This window comes from Podarcis filfolensis (assembly GCF_964270895.1).
Source record: "Podarcis filfolensis genome assembly, chromosome: 7".
Taxonomy (NCBI): domain Eukaryota; kingdom Metazoa; phylum Chordata; class Lepidosauria; order Squamata; family Lacertidae; genus Podarcis; species Podarcis filfolensis.
Window position 1 is genome coordinate 85895991 of NC_139603.1, and position 26481 is coordinate 85922471.

The following is a 26481-nucleotide window of genomic DNA, read 5'->3' on the forward strand; positions in this document are numbered from 1 at the left end:
AACAAATATGACCTCTTATTATCAAAGGCAGCTTGTCTGAGAAAGAGAGAAAGAAAGAAAAAGTTTCCCCTTTGGGGGCTGGCCATTTTGAAGATCAAAGGACAACATGTGTTAGACTGTTTCCTCTGTTCAAAAGCCACCGAAATAGCAGCAAGAAGGGAGCCTTCAAATCAAACGGCTCTGGCGCCTGACTGGGAAGAGGCGATGCGCTTTTTCTTCTGTTGATTTCTCCACTTTTCAGCCATTAGGTTAACGTTCTCAGCCTTCAAAGTAGAAGCTTCAATAAAGCAAGCGGAGGCACCTTTTTCACACAGCCGGGAGGCAGGAATCCTGGAGAAACAAACAAAACAGATGAAGAAGAACGATAAAGCCAAACAAGAATATGGAACAGCTTCCGTACGAAGAGGTTCTCCCCTACGCCAAAAAACCCCACACAACTCAAGGCAACAGGACATTCAGAAGCTTGTTCTGGCATTTGGTACCATGCTCTGGTGCAGTGAAGACTTGCCTATTAGGGCAAATGGAGCCCTGCCCCACTCATCTAGCATGCCCCCACCTGCCTGCCTTCTTGCTTGCAACCAACCTACAGGGTAGCCTTGATTTGAGCTTCCTCTTCCTTAGTTTCAGTGTTTGCTGTTGTAGAATTCAATCTTCTTCTCCTTCACCTTCACCTTCACCTTCACCTTCACCTTCACCTTCACCTTCTCCTTCTCCTCCTCCTCCTCCTCCTCCTCCTTCTTCTTTCTTTGGCAATCGCTCATAGCCAAGTAAGTTTGTCTTCCATAAACACGGTTTTAACAATAAGTCCGTAAGTGAGTGTGGATTTTGACTGGGAAGGACGGAGAAGGAAACACACCTGCCCTTAGCAAAGTTGTTACGTACAGATTCCTAGCCTCATATGGATTTGTTTCATATATATATATATATATATATATATATATATATATATATATATACACACACACACACACACACACACACACACACACACACACACAGTGGTACCTCTGGTAACATACGCTTCAGGTTACAGACTCTGCTAACCCAGAAATAGTGCTTCAGGTTAAGAAATTTGCTTCAGAATGAGAACAGAAATTGTGGTCCGGCGGCGCAGCAGCAGCGGGAGGCCCCATTACCTAAAGTGGTGCTTCAGGTTAAGAACAGTTTCAGGTTAAAAACGGACCTCCGGAATTAAGTACTTAACCCGAGGTACCACTGTGTGTGTGTGTGTGTAGCATTAAACACATGTAACAGATATATTATTGGGCCATTACACATTTTGAACATAATCCTTTTTGGACGGAAGACTGAAGTGTGCTCCCAATTTTGATTCACAAAGCACCATCCCTTAGGTACCAGAAGTTTGTCCAACACCATCCTAATGCTTTGGTAGCCAAACTCTCTTGAGGCTAAACCCCCTTTTGGCAAGATAACAGACCTGCCAAATCTGACAGGTAGGATACAAGGCTGCATATAAATTGCGCGTTGTTGAGAACCTCCGAATATCCTCATGTTAATGTTATCACTTTCCTTCAGACTTCCTTTTCTGGAATGAGCCAAACAAGCCCAGCCGTCAGATCCCACGAAAGCTTGGCTCCCCGCCTGATCTGAACGTTTATCCCTGACAGCCAACTTTTCAAACTCCATCAGCTCACTGGGAGATGCTCCTGTCTCTCCACGTGGGGACGTTCACCTAATTGTCTCCAAGTGACTTCTGGGTCTCTTGTTGCTTCTTCAAAACTTGATGAGCCTGCTCAATTACAGGATATCAAGGAACTCCACTCAAGAGCTTGCAATGCATATCTGGGCCCCTGGAAGGATTAATGCAGGAACTAAAAATAAGCAAAGCTCAAAGCTCCTTTTCCATCTTCCAAGGAGCATTTCAATGACCAGCTTAAAAGTACTGCTCGTGTGATTAATCTTATGGCATAAACATGCTTCACTCCTCACTTTTAAGAGCTGATAGCTTAACAAATTCATTTCATCATGTGTGAGCCAAAAGCACTTTCATGCATGTGCAATGGCAGGAATTCCATTTTGCTTCCATGGCTGTCGTGACTCAGGCCCTTCTTTTGGGGATAAGGCTGGGAATTCAGAAATGGAGGGTATTGCTCTTAGGATGAGACCCAGAAACACGAACTAGAAGCATTTTTGCAAGAAGATCCCATGACGCACCGCTCCAGCTTGAGAATACCATTTCCCGCTTCTCTAACACAAAAGGACTCCATCTCAGAAGCCTCAGAGCAATTGATATCTCCTCTGCTCTCTTCCTACTTGAAGATTCTATAATTCTATCTTCTGGACCATTCTGGCTGACTGGTTGAATGGCACTTCTCAGTGAAGGCAGAACTAGCTAGAAGTCATCTGCCATCTATGGCTCTGTATGAGAGTCAACTGGTACTGAAGCAATATCTGAGCCCTTCTCTTATGCAGCGTTCAACCTGAGCCCTGCACAGAGCTGTCCATAGTTGCCTGGCCTTGCCTTTGCCCACGGCATTCAAAGAATAATAGAATTGCAAGGTTCAAGGGACCCCCAAAGGCCACCTAGTCCAACTCCTTGCAGTGCAGACCTTCTGCTCTGGAAGGTGCTCTGACCTTAGGCATTGGGTGGTCTCAACATCAGTCATCTGGCATATGCACACCTAGGTTATAGTGAATGTCCCAAACGTGGCGACTGTTATCCTTGTATATACACCAGTGCACCTGACTTTTTGGATTTTCACACAATTGTATTTCTGTGGGTATGTAGGAGAATTTCACATATTGAAGCTACAAAATCTCCAGCTGCATTGATCTCCATCTAATTTGTTGAGTTGAACTTTATTAATAATAATAATAATAATTAATAATTTATTATTTATACCCCGCCCATCTGGCTGGGTTTTCCCAGTCACTCTGAGTGGCTTCCAACTGAATATTAAAAACAACACAGCATCAGACATTAAAAAGTTCCCTAAACAGGGCCACCTTCAGTTGTCTTTTTTTTTTTGCATGATAAATTTTTATTAATATTATACATATAGACATATACAAAATCCATTACATAGCTTACACATAATATATCCACTCCATAGATCATAAGTATAATACACAGTTATTTTAGGCTCTGCCGAGCCTTGGACTTCCCTCCACTCCTTTGGTAAGTATCAAATAGGTTCTATAGTCACGTATTTTATCTCTTTTACATAGTAGCCCCTTACTGTTAGAGTTATTCCAACCCTGCCAGTGTCATCTAAAATTTGGTTCCAATATACATCCAATATTTAATCCAATTATCGTGAAATTTCTGTTCATCTTGATCCCTTATTCTTCCTGTTATTCTAGCGAGCTCGACATAATTTGTCAATTTAACCTGCCAATCACTTATATTGGGTATAGCCTCCGTTTTCCAATTTTGTGCTAACATGATTCTTGCGGCTGTTGTGGCATATAGGAATAATATCTTATCTTCTTTTTTAATTTCTTTACCCATCATTCCTAGCAGAAAAGCTTCGGGTTTTTTGGGAAAGGTGTATTTAATTTTTTTTTGGAGTTCATTATAGATCGATTCCCAAAAGCCTTTCACTTTGCTACATGACCACCACATGTGGTAGAAATCACCATCTACCTCTCCACATTTCCAGCATCTTTTATTCTTTAACCTATAGATCTTAGCCAGTTTCACTGGCGTGTGGTACCACCTATAAATCATTTTCCACAGGTTTTCCCTTAGTGCCATACATGCCGTGAACTTCATGTTGGTATTCCATAATTCCAGCCACCTCTCAAAATCAATATTATAACCAATGTCTATCGCCCATTTAGTCATGACCTCCTTCACCTCCTCATCTTTTGTGTACCACTCCAGTAAAATATCATATATTCTAGACAATGTTTTATTCTTACCTTCAATAACTTCCACATTGAATTTAGATTTTTTATCTTCAAATCCTAATTTCTTTTTATCTTCTTTTAACAAATCATTTACCTGGTGGTATTGCAGCCACCCAGTAAATGAGTTTTTAATCTCTTCATACAGTCTGAGTTTTATGCCTTGATCAGTTTTCCTTGTAAGTTCTTCATAAGTGGCATTCTTCCCTTCCATATTAGTTTTTTTTGACAGTTAACACCTCTATTGGTGAAATCCACCAAGGTGTCTTACTTTCCAATAGATTTTTATTTCTTTCCCATACTTGGAATATTGGTCCTCTAAAAATATGATTTAGAAAGCCTCTATGTACTCTCACCTTTTCATACCACAGGTACGAGTGCCACCCGTACCTGTTATCGAAGCCTTCCAAATCCAAGATGTCCCTATTTTCTAGTCTTATCCTATCTTTCAGCCACAATAGACACGCCACTTCATAATATAAGCTTAAATCCCTCTTTCTTTTCTATCTACCAATATTTTCATTTTTATTCGCGGTCTTTTTCCCTGCCAGATGTATCTCGCCAAGGCTCTTTGCCACTCTTTACACTGCTTTAGACCTTTAAGTACAGGGATGGTTTGAAATAAAAATAACATTCTAGGCAGGACATTCATTTTGATAACCGCTGTCCTCCCCAGGAAAGATAATCTCATTCTCTCCCAAATTTCTAAAACTTTCTTAATAATCTTCCAGGTGACCTCATAGTTATCCTTATATAAGTTAATATTTTTAGCCGTAATCCACACTCCGAGGTACTTCACCTTCTTTGCTGTCATAATTCCCGTCTTTTGTTCTAAATCTGCAGTATCTTCTTTAGTTAAGTTTTTAGTCAGCATTTTGATCTTATTCTTATTAACCTTAAGGCCTGACACAGCACCAAACTCTTCGAATTTTTGTAGGGCTTCTTTTACACTATGCTTTGGGTCTTCTAATGTTAGTACAATATCATCCGCAAAGGCTTTAATTTTGTGTTCCTTAGTCCCTACCTTAACTCCTTTAACCTCTGCTGTTTCCCTTAGCCTCTTAATAAGTACTTCCAATACTGTTATAAATAATAGAGGAGACAAGGGGCAACCTTGTCTGGTCCCTTTGGATATATCGAAAAATTCTGATGTGGTGTTGTTTATTACAAGTTTTGCTTTTTGCTCATGGTAGATAGCTTCTATGCCTTTTCTAAATCTTTCTCCCATCCCCATCATTTTCAAGTTTTCCATCAGAAAGCGCCAAGAGACATTATCGAATGCCTTTTCGGCATCGATAAATATCAAGGCGGCCTGTTTATCTATTCTAGTTTCCAAGTATTCGATGATGTCTATCACATTTCTTACATTGTCCTTCAATTGTCTCCCTGGTAGGAAGCCCGTTTGATCTTTATGAATTCTGCTATTTAATACCCTTTTTAATCTTTCTGCCATTACATCCGCAAACAATTTATAGTCGTTATTTAATAACAAAATCGGCCTATAGTTCTTCACCTCTAAGGTGTCCACATCTTTTTTAGGGATTAATGTGATATAGGCTTCCTTCCAAGTATTCGGAATCCTTCCCTCTTTTAAAATATTATTCATCACTTCATATAGAGTTGGACATAATTGGTCGCTTAATGTTTTATAATATTTGGCCGGTAAGCCATCCGGCCCCAGCGCTTTTCCAATTTTCATCTTTTTTATTGCCTTCCTTATCTCATCTTCTGTAATCATCTGGTCTAGTAACTCTTTTTCTTCAGTTGCAATCTGTTGTAAATGATGTTCTTCCAGATAGCGATCTATTTCATAGTCTGTTTCCTTTTCTCTTTTATATAAATCCTTATAATACTTCTGAAATATCCTTTTTATTTCTTTTGGCTCTTCCACTATCCTTTCTCCATCCCTTATCTTGCAGATCGTATTTTGTTTTTTCCTTTCTCTTATTTGCCACGCCAAGTATTTCCCTATTTTATTAGCTGATTCAAAGTTCTTTTGTTTCATCATTTTAATTTTCCACTCAATCTCCTGATTAACTATCATAGAAAATTGGGCTTGTAGTATCTTTATATTTTGCTTTATTGTCTCCTCACCTGGTTTAATAGCTAATTGTCTTTCATTCTCCATAAGCTGTATTAGGATCTCCTCTTTCTTTTTCTCTTTTTCTTTTCTTAGGTGGCTGTTTTTCTGGATTAGGAAGCCCCTCATAACGGCTTTTCCTGCATCCCAAACCGTTTCCATAGCTATCCCTTTGTTTAAGTTCCACTTGAAATACTCTTCAATTGTTTCTTTTGCCTCACTTACTATCTTTTGATTGTTAAATAGGCATTCATTCATTCTCCATCTAAATGCTCTAACATCTTTACCCTTTATCTCTATAAATACTGGATTATGATCAGATATAGTTTGTGGGAGAATTTCAGATTTAGTTAAACTCTGTGTCAACTCCTTCGAGATCCAAATATTATCTATTCTCCCCCAACTCTGATTTGGATTTGAGAAAAAGGTATATTGTTTTATAGTAGGATTTTTAAATCTCCAAGCGTCAATTAGTCCCATATTATCGACCAAATCAAAAAACGTTCGAGGTAGCTTGCCTGCCTTTGCCTCTTGCTTTTTTGTTGACCTATCCAAATTTGGTGACACCACTCCGTTAAAATCGCCCATCAATGTCATTTTTTGATCCATCCACTCTAATAACTTATTACCTAATTCGGAGAAGAAAGCTGATTTTTTGTCATTAGGTGCGTATATTCCGGCGACAATTATTTTTACTCCTTGAAACACAATCTGTACTACTATCATTCTCCCTTGTTCATCTTTATACAGTAATTTTGGGTCGAATTTTTCCTTTATGTATAGTACCACACCTCTTTTCTTAACCTTATCCGATGCCACAAAATCCAACTCTAATCTCTTATTACTCAGAATTCTCTTATGTTTTCTTGTTACATGAGTCTCTTGTAAGCAAATTAGGTCAAGGTTCTTTTTTAGTAATATATGTACAATCTGGTTCCTTTTATTTTTATTGTTAAGCCCATTCACGTTCCAAGACAGTGTTTTTAAAGCCATCGATTATATACAATTAGTAAATTATCAAATCTAGGTTAGAACTACTGTTCTTTGTCTTCTTTCTCTTCCCCTTCCCTCTCTTCTGTTGAATTTGTCTCTCTCTCTTCCTCTTCACTCCCCCGCCCCCGCCCCTCTCCCCCAGCTGCTCCCCCACCTCCCCCCACCCCACCATCCTTCCAAGTTCCTTCTCGTATCTTCTTGCAAATTTTTCAAGTTCTGAAGGGCTGGACAGTTTGAATCTTTTTTCCTTAAAGTAAAATGAAATTCCTTCCGGGAATTCCCATCTATATAGGATCCCATTTTTCTTCAACCGGTTAGTTAATTTTTTATAAACATCCCTCCTTCGAAGAAATCTCGAGGGGATCTCTTTAAATATAATAATTGGGTTTTCTTCAATACATAACCTTTTGCTGTAATTCTGTTTCAGTATTTCGTTCCTCATATTCAATGAGTTAAACATGACTAATACATCTCCTGGCAATCCCCCCCCCCTAGCTTTAGCCGATTTTGTTTTTATCAGAAAAATATTTGCTAGAGAGTAACTTATCTCTTCTTCCTTCCTATCTAACCAAATTGCCAACTCTTTAACCATTTTAGATCTTATATTCTCATTTGGGTCCTCTGGGATCCCTCTGAATTTCAGGTTTGATTGGTTCTGTCTCATCTCAGTCATAGCCATGCTGTCCAGCAATTCTTCCTGTACCTTACCTATCTCCTTAACTTCTATTTTAATCCTGTCCAAATCCTTCTTACTGTCTTTCGTATCCTTTTGCACCCTTTTCATTGAGTCCTCAAGTACTTTGGATCTTGCCGATAAATCTTTAACTTTTCCTGTCAGTTCTCCCACCACCCCCTCCAATCTCTTATCTAATGTGTCCTGTACTTCCAATAGCTTTCTCTCAATATATTGTTCGTTATGTTTAAATTCTTTCCTTATTTCAGCCATCAAACTATCATAGTCCTTAATTTCTTTCCCCTCCTTCCCATCTTCTTGTCTAGATGGCCTCCTTTCTGCTGGCGTTCCCGCCCCCTTTTTCATTTTGTATGTCAACTTATATTAGCTAGTTATTAAAGACTCTCCCCCCCAGTGGTCACTAAAATAAACTGCTGGATTCCTCTGTTCCTCCCGTTGATTTCTTCCAATGTAGTTTCCTTTGTTCCCACACGGTGACGCCTTATTAACCTTCCAAGTCTTATTTCTTTTCTCTTTGGTAAGATTCCTCAACAGGGTGTCTCCCTCCACACGGAGCCAAACAGCTGATTCCGTGAGATATTAATGATCACACAATTGGGGGGGAACCAAATACGCAGAAATACACAAAAAAGCAACCAAAAAAGAAACAAAAAAGAATAGAGAAAAAGCAAGTAGAAAAGCCAAAGAAAGAAAACCAATAGGGAAGAAAGAAAAGAAAAAGAAACACGGGTGGGAAAGCCAGCGTCTCAAAAGAAACCAAAAAAACCAAAAAAATATATCCACGGGGGACGGGAAATAGAAAGAGTTGGGGAGAAGTAAAGGAAGGAGAGGCGGGGAGAAAGTAACCACCAAAGTTACAGGGGCGGATAGGTGAAATCACATAATAGTTCTCTGGAACTTTGGATGAAATATGAGGTGCGTCTCAGTCCGAGAGCGAGCCTAGGAGAGTGAGGCGGGACCAAGTGAGGAGACGCTCCACGGGGAAAAAGGCTTCCATAAATAGCGGAGGATCCTGGCGAACTATTCTGTTGGTTTTCCTTTCTTTCCGAAGATTCCCGGTCTCTTTCCGCTATAGCGGTGGTTCATTCTAAAGCATAGCCTCCATCTTCTCCTACTTAAATATTAGAGTATATCTCTTTAAAACAGGAGGAGACAAGGAGCAAAATGGCGGTGCGGAGACCCACTGTATTTTTACTTTCTCCAAACCATTCACTTTTTCTTCCAAACCTCACCGGAAGAGCGCTGCCTCTCCGCGTCTCCCCTCCTCCTGTTGTCAATCTAATTTTCAATCGTTTGACTGGCCTGGGTGTATACCAGTCTCTGCCCTTTGTTCAAACATAAAAGATGAGAAGGGTAGAAATCATTGTTTAAGTACTGTTTAAATCAGTCCCCGTTCAAATACAACAGGCAATAGAATTGGGTGTAGAAAACCCGCCGATATATCCCAAACCGATCGCTGGCACAACACTCTCCAACCAGATAGAACAGAAAAATTCCTTTCACTTCTCTCTAGTCCATTAAGATATTTTCAATGTTACTTTGCCTCAGACTCCTTGTACTTTGTATCTGAGGTCTCTCCTCTACACCCACTTAGCGGCAACTTTCTTACTTTCTCTCTCTCCCAGTCTTCCGCTATACTCCATTTTACTCTTACCGCTGGTAGTGGACTCCTTCTCCTTTCACCTCACGCAGTTCTTTTTCAGCTGGGTTCTTTAATTAAGCTTTCTGTCTGTTATCAGCTTGGTTGCTTTAGCTATTTCCCAGCTTTTTGGCTGTTGTCGGAGGTTCACCGCTTTTCACGCGGAGCCTGAGGCTTCACAACACGGAGTCTGTTGCTTCCCCTTCATGCTGCAGCTCCAACCCTGTTGAACGCCGACAACACAGGCAAGCACAAGCAGCGTCGCTGGGTACTTGTCCCCCAGAATAATCCTCCTGTCTTTTAAAAGTAAAATAGTTGTTTATTGCCTTGACATCTGCTGGGAGGGCATTCCACAGGGCAGGCGCCGCTACCAAGAAGGCCCTCTGCCTGTAACCTCACTTCTCACAGTGAGGGAACCACCAGAAGGCCCTCAGCGCTGGACCTCAGTGTCCAGGCAGAACGATGGGGGTGGAGACACTCCTTCAGGTATACAGGACCGAGGCCATTTAGGGCTTTAAAGGTCAGCGCCAGCACTTTGAATTGTGCTCGGAAAGTACTGGGAGCCAATGAAGATCTTTCAGAACTGGTGTTATACGGTCTCGGCGGCCACTCCCAGTCACCAGTCTAGCTGCCACATTCTGGATTAATTGCAGTTTCCGAGTCACCTTCAAAGGTAGCCCCACGTAGAGCGAGTAGTCCAAGCGGGAGATAACTAGAGCATGCACCACTCTGGCAAGACTTTGGCTGGGAGGTGGGCAAATAGCAAAATAAACAAGAGAATTGACTTGATGCAGAGTGTGAAGGAGGCAGTAGGAACCTTGTCTCAAATCCTACCTTTAGTTATAGGACCACAGGTCAAGTGGGGTAGGGTGGGGGATGAAATCACTGCCTTCTGCGGGGAGGTTGGACTAGATGACCCTCAGGGTCCCTTCCAAGTCTACAATTCTTTGATTCCATGATCCCTTGGTCTGGTTTCTCAACTGAAGAAAGGTCTAATTGGTAGGGGGGCTGTAAAATACCAACTTTGGGTTCCATGACTGAAGAAGGGACTAGAGATAAATTTAAAATAATAATGAAGTGGAATCATACACACAGTAAAAATGCCATGAAATGATGCATCACATGTAGTCCAGGGCTGCCACTTGGATTGTGGCTTAGCTAGAAAGGGAAGAATCTGTCAGTTTTGGATTCTCACTTTCCCAAACAGTTTGCCACATTTCCACATCAGTCTGCATTTTTCTTTAAGTCCTCATAAAAATCTATCAGCATATTAGTGCTCATTTTCCCCAATGTACGCATTTTGCAAGCAAGTTTCCCCAATATAAATTGCATTATGGTATCTTATTTTCACTTTTCCACAATACACGCTTATTTTCTAAACATTTTTTGTTGGAGAACAAAATTTGGAGAAAAGCGAATTTAAGGGACACCCAGGTTTCAGATCAAGTATTGTTTTGAAAGGCGCAAATTACAGGTTGGCTTGTATTAAAACTTGAGCTGACCCATATTTCTCTCCCCATCACTCCTAGTTTGAACAGGTTGATTTTGGACTTTCATATCAATGGTTCAAGTTCATGGGAACATTCTTAAGGTGTTTAATCAAGGACAGAGATGAAAGATTGGATGTGAGCCAGGAATTGCATAGATGGTGTCCATTTCAACCTCCATGAATATGCATGACACTCAGGCGGCGGATTGTATTGACATTCTGCTTCTGTTGCAGTTTAGGGATCATTTAGATTGGATTAATTGGATAATTGTGGAAGTGTGACAGAAAGAAAGATAACAACGTACTTTAAAAATGAATATATATGGCACTTCGGACAGCAGAGCTGTCTTGTCAGTGCTGAACAACCAACCGTGTTGTCTTGAAGTTGATGGTTTGTGTGTGTGTGTGTCAAACTGCAATCTGCATGTAGGTAATGAGCAATTATGCTCATTTCTAGGCTTAGGATGCGTTTAGCATCCCAACCAACGAGTGAGAGTCCAAGGCTGGCTCAAGACATTTTGCTGCCTGAGGCAAAGGAGAAAATGCGACACACAAAATGGCACTGCCCTGTCCCTGAGGGAGATCAGCAGGGTAGTTATGAAGGCAGAGGGCAGACACACAGCTCTCTTATCCAACAGAAGGGTATGGTCAGGCAGTTCAGGAACAAGAGCTGAAGGGCACCACTGCCTCCCAGAATATGCTACCTGAGGCAGCTGCTTCATTCTGCCTGTTGGTAGGAGTGGCCCTGTGACAGACATGCCCCTAAACAATGTTCTTGTACCACTACTGTTTATTAGTGGCTGTATCCATTGCTACAGTTTCTCTCACACAATTTTATGGGTGCATGATAGGACTGCCTTCTTGTTGTCTCCTCTCCAGCCCAACCCTTCACCATGAGGTCCCAGGGCAAGTTACAACCATGAACTTGGGTAAGTTGGATGTGGTCAAAAATGAGATGGCAAGAATAAATATTGACATCCTGGGCATCAGTGAACTAAAATGGACGGGAATGGGCGAATTCAGTTCAGATGACCATCATATCTACTACTGTGGGCAAGAATCCCGTAAAAGAAATGGAGTGGCCCTCATAGTCAACAAAAGAGTGGTGAAAGCTGTACTGGGATGCAATCTCAAAAATGATAGAAAGATCTCGATACGAATCCAAGGCAGACCTTTTAACATCACAGTAATCCAGGTTTATGCACCAACTGAAGAAGACCCTGTTGTTGGGAAAGATGGAGGGCACAAGGAGAAGGGGACGACAAAGGGAGAGATGGTTGGATAGTGTTCTCGAAGCTACCAGCATGAGTTTGACCAAACTGTGGGACGCAGTGGAAGAAAGGAGTGCCTGGCGTGTTCTGTTCCACGGGGTCACGAAGAGTCGGACACGACTAAACGACTAAACAACAACAACACAATGAAGAGAATAGCCTGGGTCCTGAAAGATATCAGGCGGGCCAGAGACAGAGGTGAAAAGCTGTTTCCTGGTCCTGCTGGATCTCTCAGAAGTCTTTGACACCATTGATCATGACATCCTTCTGGACCATCTAGAGGAGTTGGGAGCTGGGGGCACTTATACAGCTGTTCTGCTCCTTCCTCCTGGGCCGTGTTCAGAAAGTGGTGTTGGGGGATGAGTGTTCAGACCCCTGGGCTCTCACTTGTGGGGTGCCTCAGGGTACTGTCCTCTCCCCCATGCTTTTGAACATCTATTTGAAGCCACTGGAAGAGATCATCAGGGGGTTTGGACTGGGCGTTCAACTCTCCTTCAAATCTGAACCAGTGAAGGCAGTGAAGGTCCTGTGTGAATGTCAGGAGGTGGTTGGAGGATGGATGGCAGCTAACAGAAGTACTGTTTTGGGGGGACAGGGGACGGGTAGGTGTGGGGGACCCCCTGGTCCTGAATGGGGAGACTGTGCCCCTGAAGGACCAGGGGCACAGCCTGGGAGTCATTTTGGTCTCACAGCTGTCCATGGAGGCGCAGGTCAATTCTGTGTTCAGGGCAGCTGTTTATCAGCTCCATTTGATACACAGGCTGAGACCCTCCCTGCCCGCAGACTGTCTCGCCAGAGTGGTGCATGCTCTGGTTATCTCCTGCTTGGACTACTGCAATGCATTCTATGTGGGGCTACCTTTGAAGGTAACCCAGAAACTACAAGTAATCCAGAATGCGGCAGCTAGACTGGTGACTGGGAGTGGCCACCCGGACCATATACCACTGGCCCTAAAGGATCTTCATTGGTTCCCAGTGCATTTCCGAGCACAATTCAAAGTGTTGGTGCTGACCTTTAAAGCCCTAAATGGCCTCGGTCCTGTATACCTGAAGGAGGGTCTCCTCCCCCATCGTTCAGCCCAGACACTGAGGTTGAGTTCTGAGGGCCTTCTGGCGGTCCCCTCACTCTGAGAAGTGAGGTTACAGGGAACCAGGCAGAGGGCCTTCTCAGTAGTGGCACCTACCCTGAGGAACGCCGTCTCACAAGATATCAAGGAAATAAACAACTATCTGACTTTTAGAAGACATCTGAAGACAGCCCTGTTTAGGGAAGTTTTTAATTTTTGATGTCTTAATATGTTCTGATATATGTTGTGAGCCTCCCAGAGTGGCTGGGTAAACCTAGCCAGATAGGTGGGGCATAAATAATAAAATTATTATTATTATTAGGTTGGAGAAATGAGATGCACTCCCCCAATGTGTGATTCCCAGCAACTGGAATTCAGAGTCATGCTCAGTGGGTGAGACACATAGTCACCACGGCTGGTTTCAGTTCATGTGAGCCTGGCCAACACTGTATTATGACAATCCCACGATAAACCTGCTGAAGCAGCACTTCCATCAGTGAAGATATTCATAATTTACCAACTCCCTTCTTCCCCAGTGAACATTAAAATGATGTGCCAATTGATCTTGTGGTGCTCTTTAGTGCCCTTCAGACTAACCTGATTAGCTGTTCATCTTGTTCCTGACTGAGGTTCAGATTTTAGAGAGCCTCTTCGTACTTGTCTGGTAACTCATATTTCTTTTTGCTGGCTATAAGAGAAGACATCTATGGACTTCATTACGGGTGTATGTTCTGCAAAGAGAACCCAAGATATACTCACAATATGTTATGATACCCAACTCTCATGGCCAAGGCTTCCAACGTGTTCTTTTAAACGATTGCTGCTTGGTTCAGTAGCTGGAGACAGAGACAGCTTTTGACAGATCAGGAGCGAAAGGTTGGTGTGCAGTCCAGTGAATTTTAGAAAAGGAAGGGCAACCTGGTGATTTTGCCACATTAAGGATGGGAAGCCTATTTGAGAATCTTGAAGATTCAGGACAAATGAAAAAAAAAAATTTCGCAGAGTGCATAAACTATGGAGCTTATACCCACAGGATGAAGTGATGGCTTCCAACTTAGCTGACTTTAAAAAAAGGATGGGACAGATTGATGGGGGAGACTTAGAGGAGGTAAGATAGCCATATGATATCATGGTATCATTGTTAGAATTCCTGGCTCCATGATTACAGTCATAGGATTGTTGTCTTTCACATGATGGTATTTGTTTTGACTCCACAGAGTGGGAAGTGACGGAGACAGGATGTTTGTGTTACTGTGTTCCGTGAAGTGGGACTATTGTCCTTTGTTCTTTTCCTCTTTGCTGTCTGATGCTAGACAGAGAGGGAGCCATGTTGCAGTGCTCCGTGTGTGTTTATATGTAAATAAAGTAGATTAGCCAAAATGCTGAATTGCTGAGGTCTGTTATGCACAAGTTGTGCAAACTCTGCGGATCCCTAAGTGTGCCGGTGTCGGTTGGCATCGGTCGCTGTGATGTTTGGGCTGAAGAAAGCTTTTGAAGATAGGGAGGGAACATGCCAGTCGGGCATGTGTCTCTACCAGAGTCCTACTCAAGTGTAGGCTGAACTCAAAACAACCATATGATAGCCATCTTCAAATATCTCAAGGGCTGTCACATGGAAGAGGGAGCAAGCTTGCTTACTCCTGCTCTGGAGGGTAGGACTTGAACCAATGGCTTCAAGTTACAAGAAAGAAGATTGCGACTAAACATCAGGAAGAACTTTCTGACAGTAAGAGCTGGTTGACAGTGGAATGGTCTCCCTTGGGATGTTGTGGACTCTCCTTCCTTGGAGGTTATAAGCAGAGTTTGGATGGCCATCAATCACGGATGCTTTAGCTGAGATTTCTACATTGCAGGGGGTTGGACTAGATGACTCTTGGAGTCATTCCAACTCTATAATTGTATGATGGGTGGCTATCAATGGCTACTATCTGTGTAGGCTTGGCTCTGCCTCCATAGCTGGAGGCAGTAACGCTTCTGAATCCTAGTTGTTACAAACCACAGGGCAGGAAAGTGCTCTTGCGCTTGGATTCTGCTCCTTGGTTTACTACAAGCATCTGGTTGGCTGCTGTGAAAACAGGATGCTGAACTAGATGGACCATTGGCCTGATCCAACAGGACTCTTCCTATCTTCTTATGACTGTCAGGCTCAAGGGATTCTCTCCTCCCTGTCACAGTCTGGTCTACGGGCGATCGAAGTCCCGGCTGAGGACGTCCGGACCGGGGGCAAGATGGTGTGAGATTTTGACCAGCTTCGGCCCATCTGAAGCTGATACAGGCTCGTCTTATCTTGAGCCCAAGCAGAGTAGTCCACACAGCAGAAGGATAAGCAGTATGTGCCACATTCTTAACTTTATTTCCACTCTATGCTGAGAGAATGCAAACATGCATCTTGCCTCTGTGAGAGCAGAGAAGCAACTGTCTCTCTAACAAAGAAACTGAGAGAACACTGAAAAACAGGAAACCAGTGTACGTCACATCCAGTCTGCCATTTCCCGTGGGAATCCAACAGTAACTTGGACTGTGGAATGCAAAACAATGTCTTGTGACTGCAGTTGCTGCTCAGTGAGGGAAATAGAAACCAACAGATGGCAGGGTGGGAGCAGGAATGAGAGTCCAGAAGCCAGAAGGTCAAGAGTCCAAGGGTCAGAGAGCCTGGAGTCAAGAAGCCAGGGGTCTGAGGGTCAGGAAGCAAGGAGTCATGAAGTCAAGGGTCCAAGGATCAAGAAGCAGGGAGTCAAGAAGCCGAGGTTCAAGGAACAGGAAGCAAGAAGCCAAACACAACAAGGCAGGGAACGTGTTGCTGTGGCAAAGAGCCGAAGGGAAATGCTGACCTTATATCCCTTCCCGGCTCTTGCCACCAGGTGCAGTGAGTTACCAAGTGGCCTCACCTGTGCGGCTGTGCCTTGCCTCTTCAGAACAAACTGAGGAAGGCCCCAGTCCTGCAAAGCCCTACTGGTCACAGGGCCTGGCTCCTGCACGCACTCCTGACACTCCCCTGGTAGCATCAAGGATCAAAGAAGAAACAAGAAAGTTTGTATTTGTGGTTTTATTCAGTAATTATGGAGCAAGGAAAACAATCGAGTCCTTAACTCCATGGTGAAGTTGCTCACTCTGAGCCCCTCTCCTTCCTTCCCCAGCAACAGCCCGTGGCTCTACAGGGGCCTCAGAAGTCAAATGCCATTGAGCTCTTTGCTCTTGAATTCTAAGTGAGCAGCCAGTACGTGGCGTTGGTGGAGCTTCTATGCTCTCCAAGGAAGTCTCTGCTGGAAGTTCTCCAACTCCCCCTCCCTGTCCTAACATCTCATAACTTGGCAGCTCTGCGTTCTGCTGTAATACAATCCTGTCTCCCTCTTCTCTTGAAACTACTGGAGGGGGGTGGGTCCCTGCCCCATTCCCCCTCCAAGGGAAGCAGAGAAGTAGGAAGGGGCGATTCCCAAACCTCCTCTTCAGTCCAGTCCCTGACAAGGACCTTTTGCTCTGGAAGGCAGAGGAATCTCATCCTTTGAAAGATCAGTATGGAAAAATCTCTCGCAATGCAGAATTAAGGAAGTTTGAAACATCCTCCGCCAATGGACCACTCTGTACCTTTGGCCATTGACCTTATTTGCATATGAGTACAGTTGTGACAGCAGCAGCCTGTAAACCAGGAATAGGGTGTGTGTAGCCCTCCAAGTGTTGCTGAACTACAACTCCCATCATCCCTAACTATTGGCCATGCTGGCCATAGTGATGGGAGCTGGAGCCCAAGAATGTCCAGAGGGATGCAAATTCCCTATCCCTGATGTAGACTAAGCTGGTCCCTCTTACGTCTCCAATACACATACCAGATAGTTCTGATTTTCCAGTGTCCAGGTATGGCCTTGCTGCATAATTCAAGCATTGCCATAATTTGGTAGGCTCCATGCCAGTTCCTAAATTCCCCAAAGGGCAGAAAAGCTGCGGAACTGGGCCTTTCAAGTGTAAGGCTGCAGTCCTAAGCATTCTTTCTTGGGCACAAGTCCCACTGAAATCAGTAGGGACTTCCTTGTGATTAAAAATGGGTAGAATCAGGTAGTAAATGGAATGGCTCCCTGCAGGCTCCCAGAGCCATTGAATTAGCCCCCTGTTTTCAAGCAGATGCAAATGGGGGAATTTAATACCAGTCGTGTTCCCCAAATCAAATTATGCTGCTTGTGTTTTGGGGGTTTGTTTATTCATTTGGAAGAAAAGCTTCTGGGCTCCGTTTTGATCAATAATAATAAAAAACAAGAATGCAAACATTTATCTGCATTTGCTCAATAGTAAATGAAATTCAGTACCTTAGAGCAAAGAAAAACTCTCCCAATGCAGAATTATTGCCTTGGTGATATCAGTAGCCAATAGACCAATAGTTGCTTTCTGCCAACTGTCCTAATTCTATGTTTGGATCATCGCAGCAGCAGAGGTGAGGGAAACAAAAAAGATGTTTCTTTCATAATATGGAAATGTCCTTGCCTATCTCAGCCCAGTTAGCTCATTATGAAGTGGAAGCTTTCATGTCCATGTGTCAGCCAGAAGAATGACGTTTTTGTATAATAATAATAATAATAATAATAATAATAATAATAATAATAATTTGTTATTTATACCCCGCCCATCTGGCTGGGCTTCCCCAGCCACTCTGGGCAGCTTCCAACAAAACACTAAAATACAGTAACCTATTAAACATTAAAAGCTTTCCTAAACAGGGCTGCCTTCAGATGAATTCTAAAAGTTTGGTAGTTATTTTTCTCTTTGACATCTGGTGGGAGGGCATTCCACAGGGCAGGTGCCACTACCAAGAAGGCCCTCTGCCTGGTTCCCTATAACTTGGCTTCTCACAGCGAGGGAACCGCCAGAAGGCCCTCGGCACTGGACCTCAGTGTCCGGGCAGAACGTTGAAGTTGGAGACGATCCTTCAGGTATACTGGAGCAAGGCTCTTTAGGGCTTTAAAGGTCAGCACCAACACTTTGAATTGTGCTCGGAAATGTACTGGGAGCCAGTGTAGGTCTTTCAAGCTGGTGTTATATGGTCTCGGTGGCCGCTCCCAGTCACCAGTCTAGCTGCCACATTCTGGATTAGTTGCAGTTTCCGGGTCACCTTCAAAGGTAGCCCCACATAGAGCGCATTGCAGTAGTCCAAGCAAGAGATAACCAGAGCATGCACCACTCTGGCGAGACAGTCTGCGGGCAGGGAGGGTCTCATCCTGCGTATCAGATGGAGCTGGTAAACAGCTGCCCTGGACACAGAATTGACCTGCGTCTCCATGGACAGCTGTGAGTCCAGAATGACTCCCAGGCTGCACACCTTTGTCCTTCAGGGGCACAGTTACCCCATTCAGGACCAGGGAGTCCTCCACACCCGCCTGCCTCCTGTCCCCCCAAAACAGTACTTCTGTCTTGTCAGGATTCAACCACAATCTGTTAACAGCCATCCATACTCCAACCGCCTCCAGACAGTCACACAGGACCTTCACCGCCTTCACTGGTTCTGATTTGAAAGAGAGGTAGATCTGGGTATCATCCGTATACTGATGAACACCCAGCCCAAACCCCCTGATGATCTCTCCCAGCGGCTTCATATAGATATTAAAAAGCATGGGGGAGAGGATGGAACCCTGAGGCAGCCCACAAGTGAGAGCCCAGGGGTCTGAACACTCATCCCCCACGACCACTTTCTGAACACGGCCCAGGAGGAAGGAGCAGAACCACTGTATAACAGTGCCCCCAGCTCCCAGCCCCTCTAGACGGTCCAGAAGGATGTTATGGTCGATGGTGTCAAAAGCCGCTGAGAGATCCAGCAGAACTAGGAAACAGCTCTCACCTTTGTCCCTAGCCCGCTGGAGATCATCAACCAGTGTGACCAAGGCAGTCTCAGTCCCATGATGAGACCTGAATCCTGATTGGAAGGGATCCAAATGGTCCGCATCCTCCAGGCGTGCCTGGAGTTGTTCAGCAACCACTCGCTCAATCACTCTGACATCACAAGATGTCCATCTCTTTATGACTGACAGTGGATCGCTCTGTATGGACCTGTAAGACGAGAAGTAGCCCTGAGACTGGTCCATAAAACTAGGAGATTATTTGCGTCATTCAGAAAATGCGCGTGGTATAGCACATCTAGGACTGCACCACTTCAGGATGCTGGTGGGAATCAAATTCTGAATGCTGCATTGCTAACCCGTGTTCCTTCAGATATTGTTGGCAAAGAATGCAGATGGAATCCATTTTAAATGGATTTATACATGGAATTTGGTGGCTGGTTTTATCAAATTTTGCCCACATTGGACTACCTTCTGCATCAAGCACCCACTAATCTCCAATGACTTGTGCATTCACATTATTATTTTTAAAGGTTGACTAAGCAATATTGTATGCAAAAAATACATATATATTATGTATAATATTATGGAAGTGTTGAGTCCCATGTTGTACCATATTTCTGCAGCAGTATTTTACTAATATCAATACAGTTGATATTATATACTTTTATACAGTTTATATGCACTGTAGCACGTATCTGTTTGTGTGCTGGTTACTTTAGGAAACCAAGAGTGTATATGAATATAATGGTCTAACATTATGGATAATAATACTTATTATAATGCTTGTGAGAAATGAAAATGTTCATATTTGTATCAGAGCAGGAACAAAAGTTTTTTGATGAGATCAAGGAACACCGTGATCATAAGAAAATATTCCTGCTTGACATGGATATTTTCACAAAATTCATTTGTAGTTGTTGGACTACAACTCCCATCATTCATGACCTTTTCCTGTGGTAGCTGGGGATGATAGCATTTGGAGTCCAACAACCTTTAGAGGGACACAGGTTCCCCTTCCTATCCTAATCTTCAGCGTATTCTGCGCCCGTTAACCCTCCTAGACTTTTTCAGGAGATATCAAAAATGCTGCAATGTCTTTAAGATACATGTAAGGTAAAGGGACCCCGGCCATTAGGTCCAGTCGTGGCTGACTCTGGGGTTGCGGCGCTCATCTCGCTTTATTGGCCAAGGAAGCCGGCATACAGCTTCCGGGTCATGTGGCCAGCATGACTAAGCCACTTCTGGTGAACTAGAGCAGCGCACGGAAACACTGTTTACCTTCCCGCCGGAGCAGTACCTATTTATCCACTTGCACTTTGATGTGCTTTAGAACTGCCAGGTTGGCAGGAGCTGGGACTGAGCAATGGGACCTCACCTCGTTGCAGGGATTCAAACTGCCGACCTTCTGATTGGCAAGTCCTAGGCTCTGTGGTTTAACCCACAGTGCCACCCGCGTCCCTAAGATACATGTAGGACTTCATTATTTTGACCAGCTACAGCTTCTCTCCTCTCCTAGTCCTACTTTAGTTCTTTCTCTTGACAGCTGTCCTGCTAATAATCCATTTGACTATCTGCTCCCCGCCCCCGACCTTCCCCAGTCAACATTTCCTATGTGATCTATATCAACTCAACCACACATCAAAATCCAAAGAGAAGTTTGTAAACCAAAATCTCGGACTGTATCCGTTTTTTGTTTTTTTTGTCTTCCTTGAAGCCTGCTGCTTTAACTGTCAGGATCCAGATTGTTATCACCTCGTAAAATGAGACATTTATCTCCTCAGTGTAATTTACAGCCTCTCTAAAAATGAGCAATGGAATGGGAAAGACTAAGGGTTGGTACCCCAGAGTCTTCTCCAGCACGTCTGAGCCAGGGAGTGGCCCCACTGGAATGCCTTGAATGATAGAGAGGGGGAAAGAATCTCTCATTTCATTATTATGACTTCAAAATGCGAGCATCTGACAGCACAAGGGCGATTGTTTCCCCCCGATTGGAAAAGGATGGTTTATGGGGTGCTTAAATCGGTGGCATTATGTTTACGATTATTCCTTCTGCAACTTGACTAAGGGAGGTCCCCGCGAGATGCTACAAGGGATTGCAAAGACTTTGCGCCCCAAAAATTGGCAGAGTCATGTCCTGGGACAGGTGCACTTCTCACGATTTAATACGGCCTTAGTCTTCTGCTAAATTAGAGTGGAGTGCAAATATATACATTTTCTTTTTTATATTAAAAAAAAGATATATAAAAGACCATGTTTGAATCCTGAATTGCAGAACATGAATCTAAGCTAGGATTGTCCAGTGAGGATTTCACCCAAAGCAGAAGTCAAATTCATTTTTGAGATACATCCCAGGGGAAATCAGTTGGAAGTGTGTGCATGTTGAAGATGCACCATTCTAGCTTTAGCACACAATCTGGAAATTCCTAACAGATCCTTGAAAATTAAAAAAAAATTAATTAGTTTCTTCTTGTATTCTTGTGCAGCGGAACCCACCTCAGTGGAAACACCTCTTCTTGTATTTTGTTTGTTTAAAATATTTTTAGGCCACTTTCCTGGGCAAATGCCCATCCAAAGCAGCTTGCAAACTGAGGTTCAGGGAACTTCAAGGATCCCCTAAACCCTTATACCCCAGCTTGATCGCTGAGATCATCTGCAGGACTGCTGTGAGGAGATCCCTGAGTTGGTGAGGCTCATCTGACAACGAGAAACTGAGTCTTTAGTGGTGTCAGCCCAGCCCTGTGGAATATTCTGCTAGTAGAGATTTAATGGGCACCTTCTGTGACAACTTTTAAATACCTGCTGGGACCTGTTCTGCCAGGCCTATGCAGGCACTTAAGAGCCCATCCTCCTACAGTGGTTAACTGATATCTAGAATCATAGAATCATAGAATCATAGAGTTGGAAGAGACCACAAGGGCCATCGAGTCCAACCCCCTGCCAAGCAGGAAACACCATCAGAGCACTCCTGACATATGGTTGTCAAGCCTCTGCTTAAAGACCTCCAAAGAAGGAGACTCCACCACACTCCTTGGCAGCAAATTCCACTGTCGAACAGCTCTTACTGTCAGGAAGTTCTTCCTAATGTTTAGGTGGAATCTTCTTTCTTGTAGTTTGGATCCATTGCTCCGTGTCCGCTTCTCTGGAGCAGCAGAAAACAACCTTTCTCCCTCCTCTGTGTGACATCCTTTTATATATTTGAACATGGCTATCATATCACCCCTTAACCTCCTCTTCTCCAGGCTAAACATGCCCAGCTCCCTTAGCCGTTCCTCATAAGGCATCGTTTCCAGGCCTTTGACCATTTTGGTTGCCCTCCTCTGGACACGTTCCAGTTTGTCAATGTCCTTCTTGAACTGTGGTGCCCAGAACTGGACACAGTACTCCAGGTGAGGTCTGACCAGAGCAGAATACAGTGGCACTATTACTTCCCTTGATCTAGATGCTATACTCCTATTGATGCAGCCCAGAATTGCATTGGCTTTTTTAGCTGCCGCGTCACACTGTTGGCTCATGTCAAGTTTGTGGTCAACCAAGACTCCTAGATCCTTTTCACATGTAGTGCTCTCAAGCCAGGTGTCACCCATCTTGTATTTGTGCCTCTCATTTTTTTTGCCCAAGTGCAATACTTTACATTTCTCCCTGTTAAAATTCATCTTGTTTGTTTTGGCCCAGTTCTCTAATCTGTCAAGGTCGTTTTGAAGTGTGATCCTGTCCTCTGGGGTGTTAGCCACCCCTCCCAGTTTGGTGTCATCTGCAAATTTGATCAGGATGCCCTTGAGTCCATCATCCAAGTCGTTGATAAAGATGTTGAATAAGACCGGGCCCAAGACAGAACCCTGTGGCACCCCACTAGTCACTCTTCTCCAGGATGAAGAGGAACCATTGATGAGCACCCTTTGGGTTCGGTCAGTCAGCCAGTTACAAATCCACTGAGTGGTAGCATAGTCAAGACCGCATTTTACCAGCTTCTTTACAAGAATATCATGGGGCACCTTGTCAAATGCCTTGCTGAAATCAAGGTAGGCTACATCCACTGCGTTCCCTTCATCTACCAGGCTTGTAATTCTGTCAAAAAACGAGATCAGGTTAGTCTGACATGACTTATTTTTCAGAAATCCATGCTGACTATTGGTGATCACAGCATTCCTTTTTAGGTGCTCACAGACTGTTTGCTTAATGATCTGCTCCAGAATCTTCCCTGGTATTGATGTCAGACTGACTGGGCGGTAATTATTTGGGTCCTCTCTTTTCCCCTTTTTGAAAATAGGGACAACATTTGCCCTCCTCCAGTCTGCCGGGACTTCGCCTGTTCTCCAGGAATTCTCAAAGATGACTGCCAGTGGTTCTGAAATCACATCTGCCAGTTCTTTTAATACTCTTGGATGCAGTTCATCTGGCCCTGGAGACTTGAATACATCTAGACTAGCCAAGTATTCTTGTACTATCTCCTTAGTTATTCTGGGCTGTGTTTCCTCTGCTGAATCATTTGCTCCAAATTCTTCAGGTCGGGCATTGTTTTCTTTATCGGAGAAGACTGAGGCAAAGAAGGCATTGAGGAGTTCAGCCCTTTCTGTGTCCCCTGTTTGCATTTCACCATCTTCTCCTCTGAGTGACCCCACTGTTTCTTTGTTCTTCCTTTTGCTACGAACATACCCATAAAAGCCTTTTTTGTTGCTTTTAACCTCTCTAGCAAGCCTGAGTTCATTCTGTGCTTTAGCTTTTCTGACTTTGTGTCTACACGTGCTGGCTATTTGTTTGAATTCCTCTTTGGTGGTTTCCCCCCTTTTCCATTTTTTGTACACATCCTTTTTTAATCTTAACTCAGTTAAAAGTTCTTTAGATAGCCACCCTGGCTTCTTTAGGCACCTTCCATGTTTCCGTCTCATTGGTATTGCCTGAAGTTGTGCTTTTACTATCTCCCTCTTAACAAACTCCCAGCCATCATGAACTCCCTTTCCTTTTAGTATTACTGTCCATGGGATCTCACCAAGCACTTCCCTAAGTTTTATGAAGTCGGCTTTCTTAAAGTCGAGAAATTGAGTCCTAGTATGCTTGGCTGCTCCTTTCCGCTGTATAGTAAACTTCAGAAGAGCATGATCACTCGCGCCTAATGATCCTTCCACTTCTACCCCACTAACCAGGTCATCAACATTGGTTAGGACCAGATCTAAAATGGCTGTTCCTCTTGTTGCTTCTCCCACTTTCTGGACAATGAAGTTGTCTGCAAGGCCAGTGAGGAATCTGTTTGACCTTATGCTCTTGGCTGAGTTTGACATCCAACAAATATCCGGGTAATTGAAGTCCCCCATTACTACTATCTCCCTTCCTTTTGCATGCTTGGCCATCTGTTCCAGGAAGGCATCATCTATGTCCTCCGTTTGGCTTGGGGATCTATAGTAAACTCCCACAATGAGGTCACTGTTATTCTTCTCTCCCTTAATTTTGACCCAAATGCTCTCACTTTGGCTTTGAGGTTCTAAATCTTGGATCTCTTCACAGGTATACACATCCCTGACATATAACGCCACTCCTCCTCCTTTCTTGTCTGGTCTGTTTCTCTGAAATAGATTGTATCCCTCCATTATTACACTCCAATCGTGGGACTTATCCCACCAGGTTTCAGTGATTCCTATTATGTCATATTTAGTTTGCTGTACCAAGAGCTCTGTTTTTAACCTGTATGGTTTTATGTTTTTGTTGCTGTAAACATATTATTTTATTTGCTTTATGCAAATTATTTTTAGAAACAAACAATATATATATTAAAAGGTGTCACATTTTATTTGAAGTCTTCACATATGTCAGCTGTTTTCTGGTCCCCATGCTAACCGTGGCTGCTTAATATGAAAAGCTTTATATGCAGATATAAACCTAAACCAACCTAGACAGAATCTTAAAAAGCAGAGACATCACCTTGCCAACAAAGGCCCATATAGTTAAAGCTGTGGTTTCCCCAGTAGTGATGTATGGAAGTGAGAGCTGGACCATAAAGAAGGCTGATCGCCGAAGAATGGATGATTTTGAATTATGGTGCTGGAGGAGACTCTTGAGAGTCCCATGGACTGCAAGATCAAACCTATCCATTCTTAAGGAAATCAGCCCCAAGTGCTCACTGGAAGGACAGATCCTGAAGCTGAGGCTCCTATACTTTGGCCACCTCATGAGAAGAGAAGACTCCCTGGAAAAGGCCCTGATGTTGGGAAAGATTGAGGGCACAAGGAGAAGGGGATGACAGAAGATGAGATGGTTGGACAGTGTTCTCGAAGCTACCAGCATGAGTTTGACCAAACTGCGGGAGACAGTGGAAGACAGAAGTGCCTGGTGTGCTCTGGTCCATGGGGTCACAAAGAGTCGGACACAACTAAACGACTAAACAACAACAACAATATTCCACACCCTATCACAGACATGGTTTTCTCATCCAAATCACCTAGCCTTCTTTCAGAATCCTCAATGGCTCTGGGTTTTCTCCCCTGTTTTTTTAAAAAAACGTAAGCGCTGTTATATATTCAGTTTGTCAGAGATTTTTATTCTACTTCTGAAAGATCATTCGTACAAAAATAAGAAAAGGCTGAATGCCGGATCAGTTGAATGGTCCAGCATCCTGTTCTCACAGATGCCTATGGGAAGCCTTCAGGCAGGACCTAAGCACAAAAGCACTTTCCCCTCCTGCATTTTCCAGCAACTGGTACTCAGAAGCAGGTAAGCACATGGGTGGCACTGTGGTCTAAACCTCTGAGCCTAGGGCTTGCCGATCAGAAGGTCGGCAGTTCAAATCCCCACAATGGAGTGAGCTCCCATTGCTCTGTGCCAGCTCCTGCCAACCTAGCAGTTCGAAAGCACGCCAGTGCAAGTAGATACATAGGTACAGCTGTGTCGGGAAGGTAAACGGCATTTCCATGCACTCTGGCTTCTATCACGGTGTTCCGTTGCGCCAGAAGCGGTTTAGTCATGCTTGCCACATGACCCGGAAAGCTGCCTGTGGACCAACGTCGGCTCCCTCGGCCTGAAAGTGAGATGAGCGCCGCAACCCCATAGGTTGTTGGGAAACTGTGTATGTGCAGCTACTCACACAGAGTCTATTAAGGTTTGGCAGACAGCCAGAAGGCAATCTGAAGGAGTAAGTCTGCCTGATGATACAGAGGCATGGAGTCAGCTCCATGATTGGTCAAGCTCTCTCAAAGGAGTGATAATTAATGGCCTACTAACTGGAATGTGTTAGTTCATAGTTCAGAGGTTCAGAGTTCAGTGTGTCAGTGTAGGAGTTGTAAGTCGTGTATGAGAGCGCTAGCTAAAGATCCGTGTTCTGTTCCTGTAAATATTCCACTGTATATAATAAACACCTAACTACAAGTTACTGGTTCCTGCTTCGTCCATCCTGTCTGCAACCAAGTCGCCAATTGCTTCCGTGGATTCTGCGTTTACTCTGCTAGGTCTGGCTAAGGTCCTGAAACTAGTCAGAAAGTTGCAAAACACCAACAGGTTTTGCCAATATAGGTTCCTTTACCTTTACCAATTTTTTTTTTACCTATTGTCTACAGCAGTATTGTCTACAGC

At 43.7% G+C, this 26481-nt stretch overlaps 1 long non-coding RNA gene across 2 annotated transcripts; it reads right to left on the bottom strand.

Moving 5' to 3' along the window:
* Nucleotides 1–26182, bottom strand: LOC310766318. Of its 2 annotated transcripts, XR_014550058.1 has the most exons (4): nucleotides 25997–26182; nucleotides 17401–17497; nucleotides 13700–13833; nucleotides 1–330 (listed from the first exon to the last, which is right to left on the bottom strand). It is a non-coding gene; the product is annotated as an uncharacterized lncRNA (long non-coding RNA). The 2 variants fall into 2 exon arrangements; XR_014550057.1 differs by lacking the exon at nucleotides 17401–17497.
* Nucleotides 26183–26481: the final 299 nt, after the last annotated feature.